Genomic DNA, 19,505 nt, shown 5'->3' on the forward strand with positions numbered 1-19,505 from the left:
ATAAAACAATCAATGTAATAAACTAAAGTAACCTGAAAGCTCAACTTTCCGATTCTCAGCCCAGTGTATTTTCATAAATTCAGCTTTATGCCACGCATTAAGCTTCTCAAGATTTTAACACAAACGTTGCAAATAAAGATATTTCTTCTTTCAGCCTCCTCATTCTTCCTAATCACAGTACCCTGCATTAAACAGCTTTCAAGAGGAAATACTGAAATTTACAATGCCCAATCTAAGACACCTCTTTACAGTCACTTAACTAATTTTCAAGTTAAGATACAATAACAGTGAGTTGCACATCGGCAGATACAGGCTGCTGGAGGACAGGCAGATGGCCACAGCACAAGGTGGCCTGGAAGAGTATCATTAGAGAGGAATCTCGTAGATCATTTTCAGTTTGTATCTAATAGCCAGCATGCACTTCCATGTGCCAAAGAGCCTTGCTACTGACTAAAATGAGGGATGATTAAGAATACTGACATTAGTAGCATTTCTCAGAAATTCAAAATAAATGAGTAGCAAACATTTTTTAGTTAGCAATTCCACGTTAACCACATGGAAACCACCTGATGTAAAGCTGATCTGGATGCATGCTTTAGCTCCCCAAAAAATTGTTTTTCTGCCTCAGAATGTGCATCTCACAGGCATTTCAGAAGCACAATAATTGTAAAGATACAAGCTCTTATATCACGTTCATTGCACCTCCAATAAAGCCAGATCTCAAGTCACATGCTCTGCTTGGAAAGTTTCTGCCATTCAGCACACATTGTGCTCCAGATTCCCCAAGCCTGACCCGAAGCAATCAGCCCATTCACAATTAAAATCTATCCAGAAATATTTCAGCTCACCACAGCAGGCAGAAACCTTCTACTTCTTGCCAAAAATGGCCTGGATGGAAACATTTCCTAGCAGTTAGGATATGAATCGGAGGCAGCGTAACCATAAGGGCTGTAACCAGTGTTCTCAGGAGCTAAATTTAATGTAAGCACAGCGAAGCAGAACAGAGCTCAGCTCTCTCAGGCCTGAGCTCAGGGCTGAAAGCAGCCTCTTACCCCTACGTAACAGCACTGCTACAAAGCACGTGAACTTTCTAAGCACTTATGGGAGACGTGGGCCTCACCCAAAGAGAAAGGCACTCAACTTCCAGTTATCTGGAATGCCCCATCCCTAGAGGTGTTCAAGGCCAGATTGGATGAGGCCCTGGGCAGCCTGGTCTAGTATTAAATGTGGAGGTTGGTGGCCCTGCATGTGGCAGGGGGGTTGGAGATTTATCACCCTTGAGATCCCTTCCAACCCTGGCCATTCTGTGACTCTGTCTGCTAAGAGAGAAGTGACGCAATGCCAACCCGGAGGGCTACCTCAAATCCCCAGAAACCACTCTTATGGAATCCTGCGTGCAGGCTGCAGGAGCGTTTGGCAAGCCAAACAACCAGAACAAAGCCCTGAGAAAAGCTGGCACAGCACAAAGAGCCCGTTTAGGAGCGGGTCTGACGCTTCAGCCCGTTACACTGAGGCCGTCACTCGGAACCGAACTGCCCGAGGCTGCTTGGGGATGGAAGCAACCCCAGGGAGCAGCCCCACGCCTGCACAAAGGCCTGGAGAGCTCCTAAATACCCGGCCCGCGACCTGATGATTTTAAGCGCCTGCCAAATCCTTGTAGAGATTCCGAACGCCAATGAAGTATTTTCGTGAGGATTTCAGGGTGCTTTTTTCAAAAAAAAAAAAAAAAAAAAAAAATTTTTTTTTACGTATGTTTGCTTTATTTTTTTTTTCTGCTCTTAGCAGGGCTGCTGCCATCCCAACTCTCCCTGTAACGGCGGAAAATGGAGCCAGGCTCAGCTCGAGCCGCAGCCCCACCGCCACACGCGTCCTCACGCAGGAGGCCGCCGCAGGGAAGGGCAGCCCCGGGTGCCCTCCCCGCACACACACAGCCGTTACCGCAGCTCCACGAAGGAGCCTCAGCCTCACCGCCCGCCCCGCTCCCACCGCACGGCAGCTCCCAATCGCTATCGCCGAGGACCGCCGTTTACCCACTGCCCTCTCACCCGGGCCCGCAGCCTCCCCGCCGCCGCCGAACCCAACGGCCGGTACCTGAGCCCGCACAGGCCGCCTCCCCTCCGCGTATGGACTAGGCTTCTCAATGGCAATTGAACAAAACACAGCTGGCTCCGCCCCCGCCCGGCTCCCACACGCTCCCATTGGTTGTAGCACCCGCCCGCCGACCTTTCACCCGCCCCGCTATTGGGCCGCGATGCGCGCTGGCCCCGCCCACAAGAGGCTGGAGGCGGACCCGTGCCCCGTAAGGCCGTACAGCCGTGGGGTCGGGGGAGACGCGGCAGACTACAGCCCCCAGGAGGCGTAGCGCCCGCCTGCTCTCATTGGCGAGCCTGGGGAGCGTACGGAGGCGCGCTTGTGCAGAGAGAGGGTCGCGCTCCTCGCCGGGGGCGATGACGTCATCGCGTTCCCGGATGGGGCCGCAAGGAGGACGCGGGGCCGTGCGGCCTCGGCCCGTCCCTTCTGGGCGTGCGCAGTAGCGGTAATGAGGGGATTACCTCAGGACGGGCGGAAGGCGCTGTTCTTGCCTAGGCTGTTTGCGGCGGCGGCACGGGGGTCTCACTAAATTGAGAGTTCCTGGGTACCGGAGTAGGACGCGAACGTGCCACTTAAAGTTCCTCCAGCCCGCCGCCGCGGTTTCCCCTCGCCGGATCCGGCTCTTTTCTCGCCTTCCAGCCGGCTCTTCCTGGCCGCTCAGGCAGCACAGCGCTGGGGCTGCACTGCCCTCTGTCTGCTCTCCGCCTCGCGCAGGGAGCGCCTCAGGTGCGGCTCCCCGGGGGTCTCTCCTGGCTGGGGCCATCTTCTGCCGTTTCTCAAGATGGAAGCCAGAAAAATAAAATAAAATAAAAAAATCAAGCCGCTTGTTATCCTGCAAGAAATATTCCTATGGGAGTTTTTCAAGAGCAGTTATGAGTCAATCGCAGCGAGGAAGTGGGATGTGTTTGGACAGCAATTACGCTGTATGCTTGTCAGGGCAGAGGCTGCTTTATGTGGGTGCATAATCCCTACCATTCTGAGAAACCAAACCCTGATTTACTGTTGCCTACAGGCCTAACATTGCTGGCTTACGGGTATTTTTTATTAACGGTGACTACTAACGAGCTCTTGGCATCCCTATAACAAGCGTCTGTTATTTCAGCCTTCTGCAACCTGTCCTTTAGATTTTCCACGTCATGTTTCATTTCAACACCTTTCCTATGACACAAAAGGTGGTGTTCTGTTTTTTTTCAAATGACTTTACCCCGTTATCCTGTAGGGTTTTTATAAAGTATGAGACCACATTGCAATAGGTATCTGAAGCTAGAAATGCAGAATTCAAATCAAAACTGTACTTGTGACATTCTTATTTCACAGTCACAGAATTGAGTTGGAAGGGACCCATAAAGGCCACCTAGTCCAACTCCCCTGCAATGAACAGGGACACCTGCAGCTCCATCAGGTGCTCAGAGCCCCTCCAGCCTGACCTTGAGTGTCTGCAGGGATGGGGCATCCACCACCTCTCTGGGCAACCTGTGCCAGAGCCTTACCACCCTTGTAGAATTTTAAGTCTAGGAGACCATTACATTAAAACCAATTCCACTTGAAACAGCATTGCCAAGTTGTGCTCCTTATTGTCCATTATTTTTCTTTTTTCACAACCTCCTTCAATACCCCCTTTTCTTGAGAGCATTTGCAATTTTATTTCAGTGAACCTTAGTCTGAAATCTTTTCAGATAGTTTTCCAAGATACCTTTCACAAATTATAAAGTGAATATTTAAATTAGTGTACTAGTTCTCTGGAATATCAACGCTTACCTCTCTTTAGAAAGATCTTTCAAGAGATTAAAGGTTCGCAGAGAAAGGCACAGCTTTCTCCCATGGTTCAGTCCTGGCTCTTGAAATACTTTCTGCTTGTGCTCATTTTGCTTCTGGCCTTGTTGTGAATTCTAGTGCATGGGAAATTGTAGCTCATCTGCTTTCGCGATCCTATCCGTATCTTTGGCAGAGATTTGGCTCCATTCTGTAATCAGTTTTGTACACAGAATTCACCATGGAAAACAAATTATCCTCCAAGTATTTCATTGCTAAATCCTTATCCAAACTTAGAATTAACAATTTATTCTTTTCTTAAAAAAATAAAAAAAAATCAAGTCACAACAGTTTCATCTTTCACAACTATTATATCTAACTATTCCACTGTAGTTTAACAGCTGAGATGAGAGATTTTGATGTAAAATTGGTTTTCCCTTACCTAGAAGTTTAACAATTTTCATAGTTGCCCTTACTTAAGACACTTTCCCACAACCTCCTGTGGTATTTCTGCTGTAAGTAAGGTAAAACCAGTCGGATCTTTTGCTTCTGAAACTGAACTGCTTCTTGATTGCAACAGTTTACTTATAGCCAATCATGTGGCCGTGGGGGAGGCATGTGAAAGGGGCTACAGCTGCTTTCCCCCAGCAGTCAGCTAAAGACTTTCAACTTAGATAAACCACACAGTAATTAAATTACCTTACAGACTCCAGTATTCTATCCCATCTTCCATAATGCTTTACTGTAATTTGTCCCCTCATTTTTTTTTAATCACCTTTTTTTTTTCCTTTTTTTTCTCCAGCTTTATCAACTGTTCTTCCATTGTGACAATGGCTGATACTCTGTTCTTTTGGGGTGGAGCTGCATTCAGCTCCAACTGTAAAACAGGTGGGAAGTTGAGCCCTAAACTGGTGATATTACAGGGGTGCTAATTACTCTGATCAGTTGGTTGCATCCCAAAACTTACTTCGTGTGCTATTTACGTACAATTACAAGGGTCAACAAAACTAGTGGGCTAGCATGGAAGACAGGAGTGGATGATCTTCTCTGAGAGAAGACAGGTGGGAGCTTTAATCAACATCATTCAGTATGAAACCGTAGTCTTTTATACTCAAGAGTAAAGCTCTGTCAAGGATCCGAGTCGTCCTTCAGATCATGGTAAATACTACCTAAATTTCCCTCTCAAGAAGTTCTAATAGTGATTGTCTTTAGCACTTTAGCACTTTAGAATATCTAATTACAAACATGTTACTACATGTTAAAGTGGTCAGTGTCTGTTCAATCAACTGTGTGTCTCCAGGAAGTGCCATCTGTTTCTAACACAACAGTGGGACACGAATGTAGACGCGTTTCTAAATTTAAGAAAACAAAACACCTAAAGCGGTAGTGACACAAAAATAACTTTACAATAAAGTATGGGCCAAAATAAATGCAGCAAGACAATCAGAATGACCCTTGGGAGAAAGTTTTCACCTGGGGAAACAGATGTGTGGTATGATTGCTCAAGATATCAGTCTGGTGGTTACTTCATGCACCTAAGTGCTAAAGTAAGCATATACAAGTCTTCAGCATATGTACAGATAATAGGTTGAGTTTGGTCCTTTGTGACTTCTGTATAGAAATAGGAATAGCAGTTCCTCTTAAGCCCCCATGTCCTAGATCCATCTAGCTTGTAGGACCTGTTATTCAGGAACAAAGGGGAATGTTTTTCCTTTCTTAGTCATAATACACGGGTAGGCATGTGTGGCCCGTTGACTTTGCCTCTCAGGCAAAAACAACTAGACCTTAATGCTATATATATGTGGTAGTAAGGTCATGCCAATCTAGACAAATTACCATTTAAGTTCAAGAATGGAAATGAAGGAGACTATGCAGCTTAGTTCTTTTTGAAAAAATTATTTTTGTTTCGTAATTAGTTGTAGATGAAGAGCCAAGCAACTATTTGGTCTAGATATTGCTTTAAAGAATTAAAGTATGAAAAGTATCTAACACCATACAGTGCAGAGCTGCTCATAAGGTTAAAATAAACACTTCCAACGCTCTGGTTCAAGTTGGTTGAAAGGTGCTTTGTAAACCAATTTTTACTTAGCACAGCATTACTAAGCCAAAAGTTGGTTTCTTTACTATGTATAGTGATCTTACAAAGAGTTTTAAAAGCAACGCAAAGAAGTAAGTTGGGATACTGATATCAAGTCTCAGGTAAATTTACCCCAAGTCGTGATATTTGTCTTCCTTTAGTAATCACTCTTAGTTATTCATCTGTTTCCACATAAACTATGTAAAACGGAAAAGGGGCCTCTGTCTCAGAATACAAATTTATGAAGGCCTCTCAGAAACATTCCAGATCTAATAAAATCCTTCACTGATCCTGTTTCTATCAGGGTCACTTTCCCGTTGACCTCAGGAGCAAGCAGGCAATATGAATTCCATTTCTCAGCCCATGACATTCCCACACAAGGGAGTAAAGAAGAAAAAACTGGTCTGACTCCAAAGTCCGATGTGGAATAGTTAAAGGAGTCGAGGTTCTGAGGTGTCTTCTATGTTTAAAGAGGGTGCTTGAGCATGGCTGATTTTCATCAAAGGTGGAAATACACTTCTCCATTCTCTCTGTTTATGAGTTTCACAGCTGAGCATACAGATTCTGGGCACAAGAGGAAGTTCAGCCACTAATTGCATGTATCAGTTGGTGGTTTTCACGTTAACCTTGCTCAGACTGCTCTAACGGATCAGTTTTCCGTGTAAGAAACTTTTCCTTATTTATGTTTGTGGGTTCATTATAAATGAGATAAAGCAGTAAGGATGCTAAATAAATAAGCTGGAACTGAGAAGGAAAGGAGTGTTCAGCATCAAAATCAGAAACAAGCAGAGAGCTGACATCCTGGGACATGGGAATCAGGGGTCTCATATACCGCTACAAGTTGGCTAGACATTATGTTCTTTGTGAACTCTTAAAAGGATTTTTAAAATGCTGAGTTAATCATGACCAGATCAGGTTTTATTGGATTTCATGGAAGGGTGACTCCATCCTATGCCCCGTGTATACAGCCGACTTTTCCTATACCAGCCTTTCAGCTCTATTACCTGCTATTGCAGCTACACAGTTGCCTTCCTTTTCTTAAACTGAGCCATCTGGCCAGGATATACTCCATTTTCCAGGGTCTGAATTAGCCATAGGATTTCAGAAAGGGCAAATCAAGCTCCAAGTACTGAGCCAATATAGCACTGTTTTGCTTTGCACTTCAGTCTCCTAGGAATGGTCCCACTCATGAGAACTCTAAATTGCTAAGAGTTCAGCCAAAGCATCTTCTGCCTACTCAGGTTTCTAGTTCCTCCTACATGAATTTCCAAATGCCTTGTTCTTTTCTTGCAAAACCAATACATGACACTTCCTTCATAGACCTTCCAAGACCATATACTTGCTTGCTTTACAAAATGTCTTACTCACCTCTTGACTGCACCTTTTCTCAGCCCAAAACTTTCCCCCAACTCATTTCTCCTTGAGCAAAGCCAGGGACAGCTAAAATGCAAAAGTTACATGTGCCTTGGTGCATCTCTGAGAACTGCTAGTGTTCTCTCATACAATTAGAGTATGTTCTGTCAGGGCAGGATTTACAAATCTGTTGCATACTCTTGTGATTTCCAATATGATGCATAAAGAATGCCAATTGCCAGCACACAAATATGATTACTGAGCATTGTTAGTTAAAGCATACTCTGTGCAACGTATCATACAACATATATAGACATACAGAATTTCTATAGGAACCTTTTCCACATTTTTAATGAGTGCATTTGTTTTTGGTGTTTTTATTGCTGTTTTGTTTTGAAGAAGACAGTAGTAAGCACAGTTCTGGTACTTAACTTTTTTTCATTATAACTTATCCAGAAATCTAAGGCAGCAAGTAACAAAGTCATGATCCTTCAGAAACATGCTGAATGACCACTTGCTTAGTGTAAGAATTGTTTATACTTGCATAGTTTTGCATGTTTTGCATGGTTTTCTTATCTTCTACCTCAAAATCTGCCAAGGAGCAGTGGAAGATGTACAGAGGTAGGTAGCATTGTGACAGGCCTTAGTGCCTCTGAGCTGAGACCTTCCAAACATGAAACCTTACTGGAAGACAAAGTGGTCTCAAAACAGTATTTCACTTTATCTCATTCTTCAATCTGTTGTGGTTAAATAAAGAAGGAGTTGTTTTAAGCACCAAATCGAACTAGGAATTTAGGGATACATTTTCATATGCATTTAGCATAGAGCAAAGTGATGTATGCCTAGGATTTTAAACATGGATTCTTCACATGAATTTGTGCATGCTAATCATCAGGTATATGGGTTTTCTTCTACATCGTGTATTTCTAGATAATTTCCCTTGCAGATGACAATTCAAATGTGACGTTTCTACTCATACTCCCAGACCTGCCTCCGCTACTCAAACTGAAACTGTAGCCTGTCTCTCAGAAATCCCATCCCCAGTACATAGCTGACAGATTGAGCTCACTGTGACTCAAACAGAACTTTTCATTTTCTCTCCGTTTTTACTTGGCTAATACAATCTTATCATTCATATCCATTCAAAATGGTTCTGCAGTGGTTGTCTGACCATGTCCTTTGGCCACACCAACTTTCTCCTTCCAACTGTCTGTTGTCTTTGTTTTTCTTGTGTCAAATGCATGCTGTCTGTCTTCCATTCAAAGCCCTTTGTAGCCCGTTCCACCTCTGTCTATCTTTTACTAAAGCAAAGGCAGCTTTTGCCCTTCAGGCCCCCCAGTCACTGCTCCATGCGATCACCTCGTGTGACCTCTGCTCACCTCAGATCTTTATGTTTTAGCAAATAAGCCCATTTATTAAACCTAAAGGTTTCAATTAAACTGAAGTATTTTAATTCTCAGGAGACTAACCTGTGTTTCACAAGCAGAAAACAAGAGTTATCGCTTTTGCCTGAGGCTTTTACGATGGTCTGAATGATTCAGAAGGTCAGCCAGGCCGATGGCTGTAGAGAAAGGGCAGAAAAGAAAAGACAAATGAACCTTCGTGTCTCTGTTCCTCCAGCTGGGAGGGAAATCTCATCCTGACCCACAATGAACCCTGTGCAGGGGAGCAACATACATCCATCAGTCCTGTTGAAAGAGGGGTTTCCCCATCACTTCAAAGCACCCACTTTAACTGTTCTTTGTTTCAAGCTGTGAGCCATCTAGGATGCCTCTGAAGAAGGGAGCAGATAATATTTGAGCTAGTAAACAGGCCTGTTTTAATGAAACCTGGTGTCTTTGGATGTGTTTCAAGGCTGACTGATGAAGATGCAAGTCCTGACTGAATCTTTTTCTGCAGCTGGGATTGGTATAAAACCTCACAAGCTTTTTTTCTGTGTTCTCTATGTCTAATACTGTGGGAGCTGATTATGTAGGTTTATCTTCAGTGGGAACACTTGTGGGGTGTCTTCTGTTCGGTTGGCTACTTCCATAAATTTTCTACAACCTTAATCCTGTTTGAGGCCTCTACCTCTTTACCAAATTCAGATGAAGTTGTCCAACTGGTTTTAAATGTATTACTGTGAATACAGATATGCATGGACAGACACAGATGGCATGCACTGGTGTCTGTACATTGAGAATAGGAAACTGGGAAGCTATTATTTCTCCCTCTTCTCTGATACTATTGGCTAAGGACAGGAGATTTGATTATAGGCATTATTTTAGTGCTGACCCAGGATCATTGCAGGTGTATTGAGGGCTGTGCACAGAGCCTTACTTGCAGAAAGGACTGAGCAGGAAGATTCCTATATAGATACTGGATTGAGGAAGAGCAAAGTGAGACCTTCCAGTCCCAAACATGGAAACCACAGAAGCTCCCTGGTGTCTTGAAGCTACTGAAGCTTCTCATGACTTATCTTAAATTGATAGTGAACACAATGCATTGCTAAATCAGCAGCAATGCATGTTTACAATCACAACTGAAAGAAATGTCTGTGATTTCAAATTGTAATTTATCTAACACAATGAGGGCCACCAGAACCCATAACAAGGATCAGCCACTGAACCTCTGTCTCTTTATTAAGCTATGATTGCACATCTCTTGGCCTTCTCCTGTGGCAGTCTTAGGGCTTCAGAACAACTCCTCTAACCCTGAGGTTAGGGATTTATCTCCTCCCATAACCCCTCCAACTTTGCTCTGACAGAAGCTCGGTGAAGCCTGCAATGATGTGCTGAAGACACTTCTAACCAAGCTGACCATCATGCACAGTCTTTCCAGTTCTCTGCTGGCTGCCTGCCTCATCTTTATTTTGGCACTTCTTCAGGCAAGGACTGTATGTTTAACCTATGCTGTACAGTGTCTAGCATAACTATCCCTGTAGTTCCTATACACTGTGATTAGACTGCAAGAAATTGCTTTAGGAGCTTGGAGATGGGGGGAGGGAGACGGGGATGTATTTTCTGTAAACTAAAGATTTTTGCTTGCCAAAAAAAATCAGTTAAAATATTCCACATACAGATCTGCAGATCCAAAATGCAGAGAGGTCACTGTAAACAGCTGAAAGAATTTCCCTCTCCCCAAGAGAGCAATCATCAAGTATGTTCTCTGAGGAAGAAGAAGTGCAGTTTTAGAATCTGTTTCCTGTTTCAGATCATTTTTAATGTTCTGAAGGCAGCAGGTACTTCATTTAAAACGAGTATTTCAAACTTTGTAATTAGGATAGCTGCTCTAATTATTTTTTACAAGTGGTGCATTTTAAAACTAATTATATATATATGTATGTTAAGGCCTCATGTGAAAAAAGAAATGCAAAGCAAAACTCACAACATCAATGTAAGTCTATGCCTGTTTTTCTCCTGGTTACCAACCCTGTACAAATTAAAAGCACATTAGCCACTTTGAAAATAAATCTGACTGCAGTTCAACCTTTTCTCTTTGGAGTTTTAGTTTGAAGATAGCAGTGCCATTTCACTGCCTAAGCCACTTGAGTGAATTTCCTGATTTTGCTTGGTCGCTTAATTTCCTGTTGGGCTCATATTTTGCTTAATTCAAGACAAAAAGACCCCTATAAATTGGATGAATGATTGAAAGTGCAGAGCTGGACGTAGTAATTCGATTGCAGTTCAGTATGTGCCTGTCTGAAGAGAGGTAGGATTTCTGAGACATGCATGTAGCTCTAAAAATGTCTTTAATTCAGCGTTTTCTCTCGTTATTGAATTACCCCTCTAAATATCCAAATATTTGTTATCAAAGGTCTTCTCTTTGTGTTCAGCTTTTAATGTGGGTCCATGACAAGTTTTACCCTGTTATGACATCGTTCTGAAGTCTCTAAAACAGGACCAAAATAAAACAATAGGAAGTGCCACAGTCTGTTATTCATAACAGCTCCCCAGCAGTACTTGAGAGTACATTTGAAACAGATCTACTTCTCTGCATTCTCTGCATGATTTTTCCAGTGCTAGGCTTTTCATCTTTTAAATACTCAAGATTGTGAATAGGGCTAAATAATGCTTTAACAAAAGCCTATAAATAATGGATATACAAAATACATACAATATAAATCTCTCATCTGTTTGTTCTACACGTAGTACCTTTATTTATATTGCCTCTCGTGCTCTACAAAATTACTCAACTATGATAGCTAAAAGTAAAACTGAGCTTTTTTTTCTGATGTTCCTTCCTCACCCAGAATCACAGAATCATTAAGGGTGGCCACTAAGATCACCACTCCAGCCCCCGCCCATCCCCACCATGCCCACTGACCACATTCCTCAGTGCCACATCTCCACAGCTCTTGAACACCTCCAGGGACAGTGACTCCACCACTTCCAAAGAATATTTCCTGTATTCATTTATTTAGAGGTCAGATGAGCGGAAGATGTTATGAACTAAGATATGCACTTTTACAGTGCTTCTGCTGTATCTGAGCACCATCAGCCTGGGCTCCACCTGATCTTTTTTTGGAAGGATTTCCAGATTACTTCCATCTGAGAAGGGAGTTTTTCCACAGCACAAGCAATGCTCCAGGAATTACTCAGCATATCTCCTGCATGGAGCAGGAAGCTTCAGAATTCAAACTCTGCAGTGACTGGATCATAGAATCGTAGGATCACAGAACAGAATCATATAATATTCTGAGTTGGAAGGGACCAATGAGGATCACTGAGTCTAACTCCTGGCTCCATATGGGACCATCCAAAATTGAGGCTACATGAAAGCTGTGACAACACCCTGTTACAGAATCTACATCTGAAATATCTGTAATTCAAGTTTATTCTCAATCAAGAACTTGATGGGTACCAAATTATCAATTTAGGTGAGCTGAACACTTGTTAAAATAAAAAGCTAGTGTGGCTGTGGATGTCTGGACCGTGATTCGGAAAGGGTGATGTGAACCACATTTCCAGCAGTCTGATTTGCTTCAGACATGGCAGATGGATCCTGCAGGAAATGAAAGTGCTGTGCCTTCTTTTCTGGGAAATATTGTTGTTATTCTTAAGCATAACTCTTGTGTCTTTTTTTGCAGATGGTCTATTAGTAGCAGGGATCTCCCTTGCTTGTACATCTGGTTAATGGCCTAGAACATCACCACTGTTTACAGTTATTTCTAACAGGAACTGAGATCAAAGATCAAGTTAATGGAAGAAAGAACAATGCAAGATGAGAGCCAGTCCTCTGGTAGGAGGGACTATGTTCAGCCCTTGAAGAGCCCTATTTGGTATTTTTCCATCTCTGACTTCTATAAGCCAGATACTCTGATCTTTATATTGACAAGCTTTGTATTTAAAACTACATCAACTGCATTAAATTGGGGCACATTTTTAACCAACCATCCTTTCGGTTCATCAAAACCCCATTCTACCTCGTGAGGGCTGTAACACTGCCCCCAAAACACTGTGCTTAGGCATCCTTCAGCCGTGAGCTTGGACTTGAGCTGAAGGTTGCATTATCTTCTGGGTTCCTGCAGACAAACAAATAGACGTTGAAGCAGGGGAAATAATTTCTCATAGGGATCTAACAGCTTCTTGAATCCTTACAGGCTAGGTAGGCTTAGCACTGAGCTCATATTTCTGACTATATGGCAGCAAATTAAAAAATGTGTATCTAACATAAACAGGGCTGAGGTACAATGACTGATTTGGGTTCTTCTATTTTGCTTTTCTTTTCTTTTACACCAGCCAGGGTTTTAAATTAAACCCATCACTTCCACATATTTGAAGAGGGATTTATGGAAGATGCACTTTTCATGCCAATTGTGCATGCACCCATTGAGAATCAACAGTTACAATTAATTTCTGAGCCTACACTGCACCAGTGAAGCAGCACCGTGCCTCGTTATCAACACAAATGCATAGAGATACGGTTTTCTATACATTTTTTTCAGTGATGTCAGATCCTGGGTGTTGTGAAATGCCTCAGATTTCATTTGCATGCATTTGTCCAGGCCAGCATGAAGGTGCAGGGGACGGCAACGGGTCCAGCAGCACTGGAGAGCTGTACCCAGGAGTCAGAGCAAACAGAAGCAGCCACTGCTACATTCCACCTGTTATCTCTGGGAGTCAGCATGCTGTCTTCCCCCTCCAGCCTGCCCGCAAGTCCTGGGCAGCACCAAGATAACATTCTGCTTCAGATCTGCTCACACCAGGTTATCGATGAAGTTAGGAGAACGAATACCTTGAAGGGAGTGAGGCTAGATTTCAGTTTGCTTAATTTATGGGCCAAGTCTGGTCTGGCACAATGCAAGTCCAGCTGTTGGTGTTCTTTGTCATCCAGCTTCAGACAGTGCCATTTTGCTAGGGCAAGCATGAAAGAGGGGGTTAGGTAGACTTTGCAGGCAGGCAACAGTGGCTGACTGCCGCCTTCTCTGGTTACAGCTAACAGCACATTCTCACCAACTCTCTCTGATTCTGTTTGTTCACAGGCCCGGGGCAACCGGAATACCTCTCTTTTGTTCCACACTCCTTCATCACCACAGCAACAAACGGGCAAATATTATTATTTTTTTTTTTCAAGTTTTCAAGACCACACACACACAGAATGCAGATAGTTCAAGTTGCAGGTTGGGCACATTAAAACTCTGGGATTAAGCTGTAACCTTCACCATGGCCCAAGTCCATCCAATGCCCATTGGAAAATATCTCATAGAGTTACATCTGGGGCTGCCCAAGAAGGTGAGTGAGACCAAACATAGAACTATGGAAAGGCTTAGCTTGAAAGAGACCTGAAAGCCCACCCAGTTCCAACCTCCTGCCATGGGCCGGTTGCCTCCCATCATACCAGGCAGCCCAGGGCCCCCTACAACATGGCCTTGAGCACCTCCAGGGATTAGGCACCTGCAGCCTCTCTGTGCAGCCTGTGCCAGGGCCTCATTACAGAGGGTAAAGAATTTCTTCCTAACATCTAACCTGAATCTCCCCTCTTTTAGTTTAAAGCCATTCCTTGTTTTCCTATTAGACCATGTAAAAAGTTGGTCCCCTTCTGCTTATAAGTTCCCTTTAGGTAATGGAAGGCCACAATGAAGTCTCCCTGGAGCCTTCACTTCTCCATACTGAACAAGCCCATCCCCTCAGCCTTTCTGCATAGGAGAAGTTCTCCATCCCTTTGATACCTTCATGCCCCCCCTCTGTACCCACTCCACAGCTCCACATCCCTCCTGTAGTGGGAGCCCCAGGCATGGATGCATTACTCCAGAGTAGAGGAGGACAATCTCCTCCCTGTCTCACCGCCACCTTTCTTTTGATTCAACCCAATTGGCCTTCTGAGCTGCAAGAGCACACTGCTGGTTAATGTCCAGCTCTTCTTCCCAAATCCTCTACAGAGCTGTTCTCAGTGAATTCTACTCCCAGTCAGTGGCTATGAAAGTCATGGAAGGAATATTGAGGTCTCTCAAGGACGACCCTGATCTCATCCTAACTGTGCCACTGGTGGAAACAAAGGTCAGCCCTTGTGCAAGAGATTAATAATTGAATGTGCACCCCATGGGGACACACTAACCCACCGTCCCTAAAGACACTGCAGTCAGCAGCAGAAGCAAGTTTCCCAACCCCTTTAATAAAGGTTGGCACCAAATGGGGAGCAAAAAAAGCAACATCAGTGACTCCTATCCTGAGTTCTGCAGGAGAGGATTCACCTCAGACAAGGTGTCTGTGCAAACCAACATCTTTGCATCACTGCTGAGCCCCACTGTGCAGCAGCAACTGCAGCATCAGAGCTACAGACAAACATGGACTACTTGTTGTTGGTTCCAAGTCTGGGAAGGGATCCTTGCCAGCTGCAGCTGCTGGAAGGTACAGCAACTTGGCATGGTTTGGGGGCTGATAGATCATCTGTCTTCGGAGCCAAGGAAGCTTGGACACTCTTATCCACAGCCACTGGTTCCAGGAGTTAGGCAGAAGGTCTTCAGTTTTTCCTTAATCTGAGATTTGTGAGGCACCCTGAAACATCTGTATCACCAGGGTATTTCATGGGAAAGTTCTTTTTGTTGGTTACGTGTTGCTGCTTGCACATGTTTTTTGTTGTTGTTTTTTTTTTTTCCCCTGTATCTCCACCATCTATTCTTTTCAAGTGACAGATACTAAAAGTAGTAATCTGCAAAAACATGTACCACCGGGGTTACAAAGAAAATCTCTGGGGAGACAGTGAAACAAACCGAGCCCCAAACACCCTCCCCATCCCCACGGTGCCAAACCACCTCCTCCCCTTCCTCCCTGCCAACAGCTCCATTCTTCCCCAGTACCCACAGGGAGGTGGTAGCAGATTCAGATCCCAGAACGCCGAGTTCCTCCCTCCTCAAAGCCTCCCGGAGCACATGGAAGGGGAAAGGCTGGCGGTGCCCTGTGCAGGGACAAGCACCTTTTCAGCAGTATAAAATATATTAAATTCCCATCGCCGGAGCCAGTGTTGAAAGATTTCAGCAAGGCCAACACTTGACCTTTAGCAGACAATAGCCACGGCCCTAATTGGCAAGTGCTCATTGTGCATTCTTGTGTGTTGTGAACAGGCGGGTTTCATGCTTATTCCCCTCCAGGCTCAGGTCTGGGGCTGTAAGCGGGACGCAGGGAAGGTTTGGTGGTTTCCGATTGTTCCGGCGGTGCCACCTGCTGACTCGTGGGCGACAGTAGCCAGTGTATCAAAAGTCCTTTCACACAGCCCCGCTTTAAACTTCAGCCCTATTTATATTAATGGGATCATTCAATGCATTTCACTCACGTTTTGATTTAGAGCCGGAGGACAGACCTGAGTTACAAATCCCAAGTGAACACCATGAGAGGTATTGGACGCTGGCTGTACCCGCTCATTGTGCTCCAGCTGCTCTGCAGCTACAGAATGCAGCTACAAAACAGCTCTGAAAAGGTCTTGAGACTCAAAGTACAGAAGTGCCACGTTTAAGGCACGCTGTGCTTTCTCATGCCTGCTCCACACTATGCACCAGCACCACAGTGCATCTACATGCAGTACCCCATAATTAATATCCAATAATTAAATACCCAGCACCCAGAGCAAATCTGGCTGAGGAGCTCCAAGCTGACATGCAGGGGGTGCTTTTCAGAGCAGGAGGAGTTCAATACTCTGCAGCACCATACAGGCACTGCAAAGTCTTTGCACCACTTTCTTCCTTCTGGCACTTAAACGGGGTCTAATTTTTGCTCTGGACTCCCACACATTTAATGAAAGATGCACATCCAGGCAGGCTTTGTGCCCAGAACGCAATTAAGCATCCAACTGTCCGATCTGTGTGGCCAAATCCTCAGCGTTCCCGGGGGTTCTCAGGTGCAGGTTCACACTGGTTCATCAGGTTTCCATAGGGGGGAGGAAATGTAATTTAGCTCTTTCAGTCTTAGTCATTGAGAATAAAAGGGGAGTAAGTGAAGCTTGTCTTTGGCGGTAGGAATGGCAAACAAACCAGGCATGATCTTTTATCTTAAAGTGAAATTTGCAAGTGAACAAGGCATTATAATTGATGCAGATTTCAAGATATAAGGTGAGGCTATTCTGTGTTTAGGTTTAAATGACAAACCTTATCTGACTTTTCCCATCCCCTCCCTTCTTCTTCCCTTACACAGCAGAATGCTTTACCATGATTTCTTGAGACCCAGTCCTCAGAGCTGCCATTCTCCAGCAATTTCTGGAGCAGCCCTGAGAAAACTTCCCCCTTCAGACATTCTTCTCGACACCAGCTGACCGCAGACATGCCACAATACCTGACATGAGCAGTTTCCATGTGCTGGGTCATTCTGCAGAGCTAACAAAAATCTTACTTGTGATGAAAAACAGATAGAAAAACCCCCAGACCTAAAGTCACGACATAGAAAATTACTGATGCATTAGCCCACATCAACATGTGGAAGGATATAAAGATATATTTAATGAAGATATATTGAGTCTGTTTAATTTAGGACCTACTTTCAGTGTTCTCTGATGCCAGTTAAGAGGGGAATTCAGAAGACTTTTTGGAAAGGACCTTTCAGGTCCTCAAAGGGGAACTACTGGGGCCTCTTCTGCTGATGTGCTGCTCTGCAAGGGACCTCTGAATGCAAAAAACCACTGAGCTCAAGAACAGGCTGCCCAGAGACTATGGGTGCCCCATTCCTGGAAGCTCTCAAGGCCAGGTTGCATGGGGCCATGAAGCTTGAACTTTAGGGGGCAGCCAGCCCATGGCAGCGGGTTGGGACTGGATGGGCTTTAAAGGTTCCTCTAACCCAAACCATTCTGTGATTCTGTGATTCTGTGACTCTACAAGTAGCTGTGGTCTGTGCCCAGAAGAACCCTCCCACAGGGTGACTGGCAGGACTTAGGGGATAGCAGGTATTTCTAAGGCTTCACCAGCCCAGCTGTTGTATTGCTTTGGATACCTCAAAGTGGAGTGTCTTAGGCCTACAAGGCAAGCAGATGCTCCCAGAAAGGACCACGGTGCCATACAGTCTACATGAGACAGGTTGTATCACCTTCCTTCATGCCAGGAAACAATACCTGCTCCTGTTTTATTTAGCGACATAGAAATTGCTAAGGAAGCAAACATTTTCACCTCCTAAGACTTACCAGAGCAAACTCTTGGGTTCTTCCATTAGTTTGATTAACCCCAAAACACTTAAAAATATAATGGAAGACTTGGTCTCTTCTGTGCACTTAGGAAGTGGGAATTTCCTAAGAAGTTGAAGATGACATGAAATGATTAATGCCAGAAAAAGGTCTAAGATGAATGAAAATGTAAAGCAAAATAGTTTATAATTCCATTACTAAATAACAGAGATTCTTTAGTACCCTAATGCATCATATATTTACTGTGTGAAAGAGGATATTCATCCGTACAGAGATGGATCTGTCCAAAAACAGATTGTAACCTTGATCTCTCTCTACTCTTTTGCTTGGTTTGGACATGGCATTGATTTTGCCCTTCAGCTGCAACTGAGTAAGAAAACATAAATCAGAGGAATAAAATCTGCATGAACACCCAGACTTCAATGCAAAGCAGTATATTGGAGCTATAGGTTCTAACATTTTGCTTTGCATTTTCCAACAATTACAGAGCTGTCATTTGACTGAAGGCAATGCTGTCTGACTGCAAAGAGAGATAGATGACCCTTTGGTGAATTAGCTAAGGTGAGAAAGTGGTGCACAAAGCAGGAAATGACACGATGCAGAACATATGGAAGCTAAGCACACCTCTGGCTTAATTCTTAACATTGCTAGATTCATGCAGGAAGAGAAGTAATACTGTGGTCCAGGGAACTCACCCAAGCCACAGCCCTATCTACTCCTCCCCAGCCTACCCTGCTCCTCAATATTGCGCCTGCAACAGAGATCCCAAAACAACCTCAGCCCCACTGTGAGGTTTCTTTGGGATAAGAACATTCAGCTTTTCCTGAAAACACAGCTCTTAGCACATCTGCATTGCTGAGAAGCTGAGAAGCCTCAGTGCTCAGCTGAACATTGGCTGTCAAGACTTCTACCTCCTTTAGGACTGCATCCCAAAGAATGAATGGAGCTGGGAATGGCAAGAACTATTTATGAAAGCAGAGCCCATGAAACTTCTTGGCTTCACTTTGGAAGCAAAGAAACACCAGGCCTGATGTCTGAAGGGTTACAGGGTTATCTTCAATAAATTAAAATATAAGTATATATATATATAAGATTTAAAGTACTTCATAAGTGAAAAGTTACCTTTCAAAACTCATAAAAGCTTCTGTGGAGTTATATAGTATTAATTGCCAATCTGTGTGGTACATACTAAGAAGGAACATTTGCTTTAGTCAGCAGATCTCTTCTGAGCAAACCAGAAGGTTGTAGATCTAATGAGGAGTTAGTGCTTAATTATATATTGTTTATTTTATTAGTTATATAGTAGTTATGTTTCAATGTATGAAATGAGAGTGAGAAAGAGCAAGAGTAGTTAGCTGAGGAAACTGAATTCTCAAAACACTTTGAAAAAGCAACTGCAGGCATTCTGCCCAGTATTTTTGTTGCTTTCTAAGGTTATTGGTGCAAATTAGAGTAATGCTGATGTTTTCGTTCCAGTTTGGAAATAAACACTGGATGACAAATCTCATTAGAGACTGAAAGTAATTGACTATTTGCTGCAAAAGTGAGATGGGATATCTTTCGAAGAAAATGGGAAGCTTTTAAGGGACAGTCTGCTTACTTGTCTGGAGCCTTTGGTTCTGGTAATCTTCCCAGCTCCAGATGTGAAGTC

The 19,505-nt window shown here is 43.8% G+C and overlaps 1 protein-coding gene across 3 annotated transcripts in view; it reads right to left on the reverse strand.

Annotated features, from left to right (window-relative positions):
* FAM53A (family with sequence similarity 53 member A) overlaps positions 1–2,127 on the reverse strand; it is a 30,506-nt gene extending 28,379 nt beyond the window's left edge. For 2 of the 3 annotated variants that reach the window (XM_042812224.1, XM_042812222.1), the window contains exon 1: positions 2,092–2,127. The gene's annotated coding sequence lies outside the window, so the exon portion shown is untranslated. Of the gene's footprint in view, positions 1–2,045 lie in introns of all 3 variants that reach the window. The other variant, XM_042812223.1, reaches the window with a different exon arrangement.
* Between the last annotated feature and the right edge of the window lie 17,378 nt (positions 2,128–19,505).

This window comes from Centrocercus urophasianus, unplaced genomic scaffold (genome assembly GCF_019232065.1).
Source record: "Centrocercus urophasianus isolate 14NV4802_14NV808 unplaced genomic scaffold, USGS_Curo_1.0 seq_13, whole genome shotgun sequence".
Lineage (NCBI taxonomy): Eukaryota > Metazoa > Chordata > Aves > Galliformes > Phasianidae > Centrocercus > Centrocercus urophasianus.